Source organism: Mercenaria mercenaria, chromosome 1 (assembly GCF_021730395.1).
Source record: "Mercenaria mercenaria strain notata chromosome 1, MADL_Memer_1, whole genome shotgun sequence".
In the NCBI taxonomy this organism is placed as follows: Eukaryota; Metazoa; Mollusca; class Bivalvia; order Venerida; family Veneridae; genus Mercenaria; species Mercenaria mercenaria.
In genome coordinates, this window is record NC_069361.1 from 77,442,847 (window position 1) to 77,451,431 (window position 8,585).

The following is an 8,585-nucleotide window of genomic DNA, read 5'->3' on the forward strand; positions in this document are numbered from 1 at the left end:
GACCACTATTAGGTAATAGTAATTTATTTTTCCTTAAACAAAATTAATTTTATATAAAGTTATGTATTTTGAGGAAAGAAATATAAAAAATCATAAATAATATAATACTAATAAAAGATTGATTATTATCTTTAACCGAAATCAAAATGTGAACAACAAAACTGGTACGAGGTGTCACCCTAATTGCCGATAATTACTGCCATTTGATCTATGAAGTTTAACAGATCGTAACAAAGGATGATCACACCTTTTGTTATGATCACACCTGAAGTTGATGTCATTTTTTGTCTATTTCATTTTCAAGTTGGTCGCTTGATAACAGGTAAATGTAATGAATGGGAAGTAAAATAAATGGTCGCTGGTCGCGTTTTACGGGAGGTCACTTATCTTGGGTACATTATTGTTGAAATCACAAGGGGTGAATCTAAAGTGGTCACTTAGGTCAGGAAGTTGCTTAACTCAGGTGGTCGCAAAGGCAGGTCCAACTGTAATTTAAATTTCATGCCTCCAGATCTTTGTCACCTTTTTGGAAACATAGGAAGTGCTTACATTTTTAAGTGATTGTAAATTTATAACACAAATAGTGATAAAGTTGTTCAGAGTAGAATCTATGTGTAGTTTAGTTATAAAAACACTTTCTTAATTGGTAAAAAATAGAGGAAAAATCACAAAATGTTAGCCACACAAAAAGCTGTGGTAAGATATTGAAGACATTTGGTTGTAGTCAATATAACACTCATGAAATACTGTGAAACCAATAATTTTCATGAAGAACAAATTTTCATAGATTTCAAAGCTTTGTCAATCTACGAAATACGATTCTAATGAACAAAGAAAATTCCTATATATATGCTCTTAAAACCTTGAAATCAATGCATTTAAGCCCCAACAAAATTGCAATTTTTGCTGAATCCACAAAACTTTATGCACAAGAAATTAAATGATTTCAGTAAACTAAACTAAAAATGCATTTTGTAATATTCTGTTTCAGTATTTTTTAAAAGAAATTTTGATATTAATCTGAAGCTTTGTCCTTTTAACATACAGTAAAACCACAATCACTTGAGCATTGATGGCTCAACCACCCAGGCTCAATACAGCAAATCATGAGGCTCTGGGCCTTTTTTCTTATATTGTTCTTTTTTTGGATTGTAACACTTAACATGTTGCTCTTCCCCTTATGACCTCAAGTTACCTGGGTTTCACTGTATCAAATAATGATTCTATTGAAGGATATTAAAACATCCATTTTACTGTAAATTACATAATTTCATAAAGCATGTCAAAAATAATCTCCCTTTATTTACAAACTATATAAAGCAGAATTTTTTAAAGCTAATGTTCACCTGCCTCAAAAATGCTTAAAATGGTAATAAAAGTGTCTTTATTCTTTGGCAACTGCTTTCTGATTTAAACATTAGTTTATTAAAACATTTCTAACCTCCTATATTATGACACATGCCTAAAAATTGAGAAAATGTGAAATTTTGGGGGCATATAACAAGTAACTACAAGATCATTTAAATAAACAAGAAATCAATAGTACATATTTAGTCATTAGTCATACAACAAAGAATCAATTTACTAAATATATCTTGCCTCAATTATTCAAAATAATATTTCTTTATTTCATATTTTTCATTGAATTTTTGAAACATACCTGGTAATTTTACAGTAAAAATTGTATCTGTGACATTCTTCGTTGTGTGAATATGGATTATATTATCACTAGTACTTACATGTAAATAACAACAACATTGGACAAATTTGGTTAAAACTATTATAATAAATGAAAAAACATGTAAAAAGAAAATTTCTTTGTTTTGTTCATAAGATCAAAATATTATCAAATCGTAAACACCAGCTGCTATGTAACTCTGGTGTTCTCTCAGTGAAAGATACCTCAATTTTACTATGAATTAAACAAATATCCTCTATTAAACAATGAAAGTTAAAACGTAAACCCAGTTATGGTACTCTGAATTCCAAAATATCATTAAAACTTATGTATCACTATTATAAATACAGATAGCATAAAATGTACAAAAAATATGTGAAGAAAAGCACAACACTTAAGGTATCACAGCGAACTGGAAGGACTGCTAATCTTACTAAAACAATTACTGCATTATATTATGTACATTGTCCAATTTTACAATAAAACTGTTTTGCTCCCTAACACTTCGATATACAAGTATGTAGAATTGAGTCACGTGATAGTTTTACATGACACATTGGGTATGATGTTGTAAGAAAAAAAAACATTTTCAGATATTAGAATGCACAATTCTGCATCTTGACAAATGAGTTAATCAAATAAACAAAATTTATTATACTGTACAAGTAATATATTCATTACTTATGCTGAACTATATACTGTGTTTCATTTCTTAAACAAAAATCTAAAGCTCCTTAAGATTTGAATTGTCTGTCCCTCTCCACTTTTTGTAATAATATATATATGAATTATATAGGCTATACTAGATATAAAGTTAATCATAATTTGAATATATATTATACATACACTATGACTATCGGACAAAATACTGCAAACAACACAAACGTATTTGGTGAGCTATATTACACAATGTATAAACTACATAATGTGTGAATACATGTATAAAACACATAATACCTTCACAAAAACAATAAGACTTAACAATACTGAAAATGCAAACTGCTGCCTAGCAACATTTAACAACAATGTGAGCTTGTCACAGTCTGGCTATGCTGCTGTTTATGCTACAGCCAATTTGATTGGCTGAAAATTGCACTACATCCAATCAAGAAGCTCGCATTTTACTTCATCTATAAAACTGAAATTATGTGTACTATAACATTGAATACTTGTTAAAAATACAAATAAAGACATAAAAATTCTTGTTTTCCTTTATGATATATAACTGTAAAATTATAACAATGTCAAAACATCAGGATTAATAATATTATGTAATTCCTTGAACACATTAACAAATCTATTTGTTTAAAATCAGAAGTTGATATTTTGACACGGAAAATAAATTTTGTATTTAGTAATTTCTTCCATGCCTGTACCCAAAAAGCGTACAAGATTTTAAAATGCATGGTAATTTCAGATCTTTTGCAAAATACTGATTCAAGTTAAAGATTTCCCAACTGAATACTGACTATTGTTATCTTTTTCTGCCCATGTCCCACTGCAATCTTGACCTTATACTTCCTGTACTGTAAACCAAATGCTGCAGAGAATTTGAGATATCAGGTTCTACAGAAGTAGTGATACACCTTTAGATGCCTCATTTTATAACTTTTGCTAAAATACTTATGCAACAAAATATTTTTATAATATCATATGAGATGAACCATGAGAAAAACAGCATAGTGCGTTTGCGACCAGCATGGATCAAGACCAGCCTGCGCATCTGTGCAGTCTGGTCAGGATCCATGCTGTTCGCTTTCAAAGCCTGTTGCAATTAGAGAAAATGTTAGCATACAGCATGGATCCTGACTGGTCTGGATTCATGCTGGCTGCAAATGCACTATGTTGATTTTCTCATGGTGCGACTCATATCTTTTATATATACATACCCACAAATTAAGGTAATGCATGTAAAAACAAGAGCTGTCCAGAAGACAGCGCGCTCCACTATTCAGGGATTTGACTGTAAAATGAAAATATGTCTCAATAAGAGACCTCTACTTTAAAAGGAAGATGCACCAAGAGGCATAATTCTGTCAAGAACACAAATTAGAGTTATTGGGATTGTTACCACACATGCAGATGATGATGGTAAAGATATATTTTGAGTTTCAAATCATTATCTTATATAGTACCAAAGTTATGTCCAGAAAAACGAAGTTTGTTAAAAAATTAGGTATGAAAGGGGCATAATTTGGTCAAAAATACAAATAAGAGTTATGGGGATTGTTACCACACATGCAGATGATGATGATAAAGATACATTTTAAGTTTCAAGTCTTTATCTTATATTGCATTAAAGTTATATCCAGAAAGCAAAGACTGCAAAAAAAAAACTTTAAGTACAGAAGGGGCATAATTCTGTCAAAGATACAATTAGAGTTATGGGGTTTGTAATCACACATGCAGATGATGATTATAAAGAAATACTTTTAATTTCAAGTCATTATCTTTTAAAGTACCAAAGATATGTCTATAAACAAAGCTTTCGAAAAAATTTAACATGAAAATAATTCCAAGTATAACAATTTTGTGACCTTGACCTTGGGTATAATGGGCCCAGCCCCTGCACATACTTTGTTTGTATGCTGGACAATGTTTATGTGAACTTACAGTAAGATATAAGCAACTGTAAAAAAGATATGACAGAAAAACAAAAGGTTGCCGAAAAACTTTAACCAAGAAAGGTCATGCCGACACCGGGGCGAGTAGAATAGCACCCCTATTCTCCGAATAGTGGAGCTAAAAATCTTCCTACAAAGATAGTGATATGTAAACAATTGCACAAGGAAGAAATGTGTATAATGGAAATATTTCGCATTCTTCTGTCTATTGATATTTTATCAATGATTTATGTCGGTTTCTCTGCAGTGGTAGTATAGCATAGCTAGCAATATGCTTTCATGACTTTTAGCAATAGGTATCTTTGAAAATATTATGTCCTCACAGACTTCATTAATCAATAATTTCTAGGTTTACAGAAAACAATGTCTGTATAAGAACAATACAATACCATTACAAACCTTTACAGCAAACAGAATAAAAAGCTACCGTACTTTGGAATATTTTGGCAAGGTTCAAGTTACCAAAAAATGTGTTGCTCTTTTGCTTATGTAATACCATTTTACAGTATACCTTTATATCTTGCCTTATTTTGGTTTGTTCAATTTGGCCTCTCATTAACGGTGGTGACTTAGACCAATTTATAATATTAAGCACATCCAACATATTCTTTAGTATTGTAAAAATGTAGAAAATAAGAACATGCTATTTTTAGAATTCATTTTGACACATGCCTATATAACAGGAGGAATATAATCATAGGTAATTTTTTCTTGCACTTTAATTTTGAGGCTAACGATTTCAGTGATATAAAACAAATATTGCATCCAGCCCAATATGCCTTTGGAATGGGAATACGAGTTAGCATATGAAGGAGTTAAAGCATACAGGGTTTGTTTTGAATCTGCTGCTGAATGTTTCTTCAAGGTAAATTTAAGTGTAAATGAGCCGCACCATGAGAAAACCAACACAGGGCAAGGCCAAGTCAAATTCAAGGACTTTTCAAGGACTAGTCTTATAGTTTTCAAGGACTTATTTAAAAATAATACTTACACAGATTTGTAAATTCTAGCCGTCATTCATTAGACGAATTGACGCCATTTTAGTCAGGGGAGACAACGCTAACAGAAAGTACGAAACATTCGTACCCAAACTTCGCTTTCATCCCGAACACATTCGACCTTTTTTATTACGGCATTTTCGTAGCTCTGCCCATTGCTCGAAACTTGCCGATTTTATTCTAAAAGATTTACTTTTGATTTTCAGGGAGATTTTAATTGTCTAGCACACGAGAAAATAAGAAATTCAAGTACTTTTCAAGGTCTTTGGGCAATTTTCAAGCACTTTTCAAGACAAATTTTGTTTTCAAGGACTTTTCAAGACTGCCCTTCATTTTCAAGTACTTTTCAAGCCTGTGCGAACCCTGCAACATAGTGCATTTGCAACCAGCATGGATCCAGACCAGCCTTCTGGTCAGGATCCATGCTGTTCGCTAACAGTTTCTCTAATTGCAATAGGCTTTGAAAGCGAACAGCATGGATCCTGACCAGACTGCGTAGAGGCGCAAGCTGGTCTGGATCCATGCTGGTCGCAAATGCACTATGTTGGTTTTCTCATGGTGCGGTTCAAATACCATATTTCTGGTGGGATAAAACTGTAAGCAAAACATTTTAGGTAATTCAGTAGTGGTAAACAGCAAGTATTAAATCTTGAATCTTCAAAACGTTCCTCTTTTCTTTCATCTTTTGTAAAAAAAATTGTGTTATATTCCAGTTTGGCTTTTTTATGTAATTTCAGTCAGTCAATGTACTTTTTCTGGATTTCTAACCTGTCAAAACTCATATTTTCTGCCATGAACTTGCAATTTTCCAAAGAGAGGTTATTTTGTTTGTTTATTAACTGTAGTTCAGTTACCTAACTATGGGCACTTAATCTAACCAGTGCCTATGGATTATGTACCAATACTAACCTTTGTATCAGAATTAACCTGTTCTCCACAAGAAACTGCCAATTTCCCTGCATGAAGCAGAGGTAAAGGCTGAAAGATTTCAGACATAATGGCTTCCATTCGTCCTCAACAAGAGCAAACGCCTTGCCCTGGGATTGAACACACAACCCTTTCGGTCTTAGATCTGCGCTCTTCCTATTGAGCTAAGTAGGCAGAGGTAAAGAACAAATGACTTCATACATGGGTTATTTAACTAAAAAAAAAAAAAGAGCTGTCTGTAAGACAGCACGCTCAACTTCTCAGTGCTTGAATGAGCTTTGCCAGTAAAATGGGCATAAATCTGTCAAAATTCTAATCAGAGTTATGACGATTGTTTCCTATGGTGTAGCCTTTGATAGTAAATAACTATTTTCAATAGTTTCAGATATTGGATGTTATATAAAACTTTAACCAAAAAATTCTATGTTAAAATGGGGCATAACTCTGTCGAAATTCAAATAAGAGTTATGGGGATTGTTTTTCCTGGTGAAGACTGTGATAGTAAATAACTATTTTAAGTTTCAAGTCGAACGCTTTGATAGTTACAGAGATATTTGACTTTATCAAAAACTTTAACCAAAAAATTCTAAGTTAAAAAGGGGTATAAATCTGTCAAAATTCAAACAGAATTGTGGGGATTGTTTGTCCTGATGTAGACTGTGATGGTAAATAACTATTTGAAGAATCAAGTCAATATCTCTGATACTAACAGAGATATTTGACTTTATCAAAAACTTTAACCAACGGCGACGCCAATGCTGGGGCGAGTGCAATAGCTCTACATTTTCTTTGAAAAGTCGAGCTAAAAACCTATTCAAACATTGGCCCGGCTTCAGATCAATGTAAATATTTCTGCTTCCATGTTTACTGGTATAAACCAATACTGGAGACCAGTCTCAGAATACAATCCTGCCATTGGTAAAGTTATTGTAAACAGCCAATCAGATGCTAGTTTTAGAAGGGTCTCCATGCTCAAAAACTGAATAAAGTATATGGTTTTCCCTATGGTAGGTTTCCATAATAATTATCATGATAATCAATTTAAAGCTTGAAAATTGATAAAAATAGATTCATACCAAATAATAGTAACTGAATGGAAAAAAATCTAGTGTAGACTTTGAAAATTAGGCCTATTTTTTTGTTACTGTTGCGTAGTTTACTACTGAACACATACTAAAATTATATACGTGTAGATGTGTCTTTCTTTTAGTCATTCTAACACACATCAAGGGCTTGATTTCAAACTTGAAGCAAGCACTTAAAAGTACACATAGCTCTAAACCCACCTGTAAGCATAGCTTTGTAAGTTTCAAATATCCATTCACAATATGAACAAGCAAATTCGATGAATTGGTATCCCCCGCCGAAAGGGTTTGTGGTGAGGAATGGCAAAAAGATATATCTGGCAAAAAGTTAAGGATGTTAATAAGAAGCAAATAATTTCATTAGTCAAAATCAATTTAACAGAAAACAAATGTTTAATTAAAGAGTACACAATAAATGTATGATACTTTGATCCGGACTAAAGAATTTATTTTGAATGGGATATGCTTACTGTAATAAGCTTAGCTTTTAAAATTAAATGCAGTTAATTGAAATGTGAGCTTGAAGTTTAACTGGAATGAAATATTGTCTTTGAGTGGTTTGGCACCAGGTGTTGCTGTTTTACATGTACATTTGAACTTAAAAGATCAGATGTCCTTAAGAGAACATGGCTGAGGGCAAGGTTTGTGCAGCCACAACTTAACATGTTGAAGGTTTGAACATTTAAAAAAAAAAAAAAAAAGGAATGGAAATATATATATCTATATATAGATATATGTATATATTTATTTTTTTAGGGGGTGGGGGTGCAGGGGAACGGGAGAGGAAACAAAATTTCACATGCTGATTATAAATATTGATCGAAAATTAAAAATGAAAAAAAAAAAAAGGTAAAAGGGTGAAGTTGGAGTGGGGGGGGGGCAGAGGATGCATGGTCAGTGGTGAGCATGACTGGGTGGAGAAATGAGGTGGGGGAATAGTACAACTTGGAAGGTTTGAAAAAAATCTAAAATAAATGAAAAAAAAAAAAAAAAATTGGGAGGGGGGGGGGGGGGGGGGGGGGGGGGGGGGGGGGGTGTGACCAAGGCAAGTGGGTGACCAGGTGTGGGTGTGCAACTTCACATGTTTATAATAAATGTTCACAGAAAAGAATGAAAGAAATTTAATGAAATTCTGCCAAATGGTAAGTTTGTTATGTACAAATATGTGGATTTTTAGACAATTAAAGGGCAATAACTCTGAAGTTACAAAAAGAAATCCGTACAAAATTGTCTGTGCACAACCACATTATAGTGCTCTAAATTCTGTTAAAGT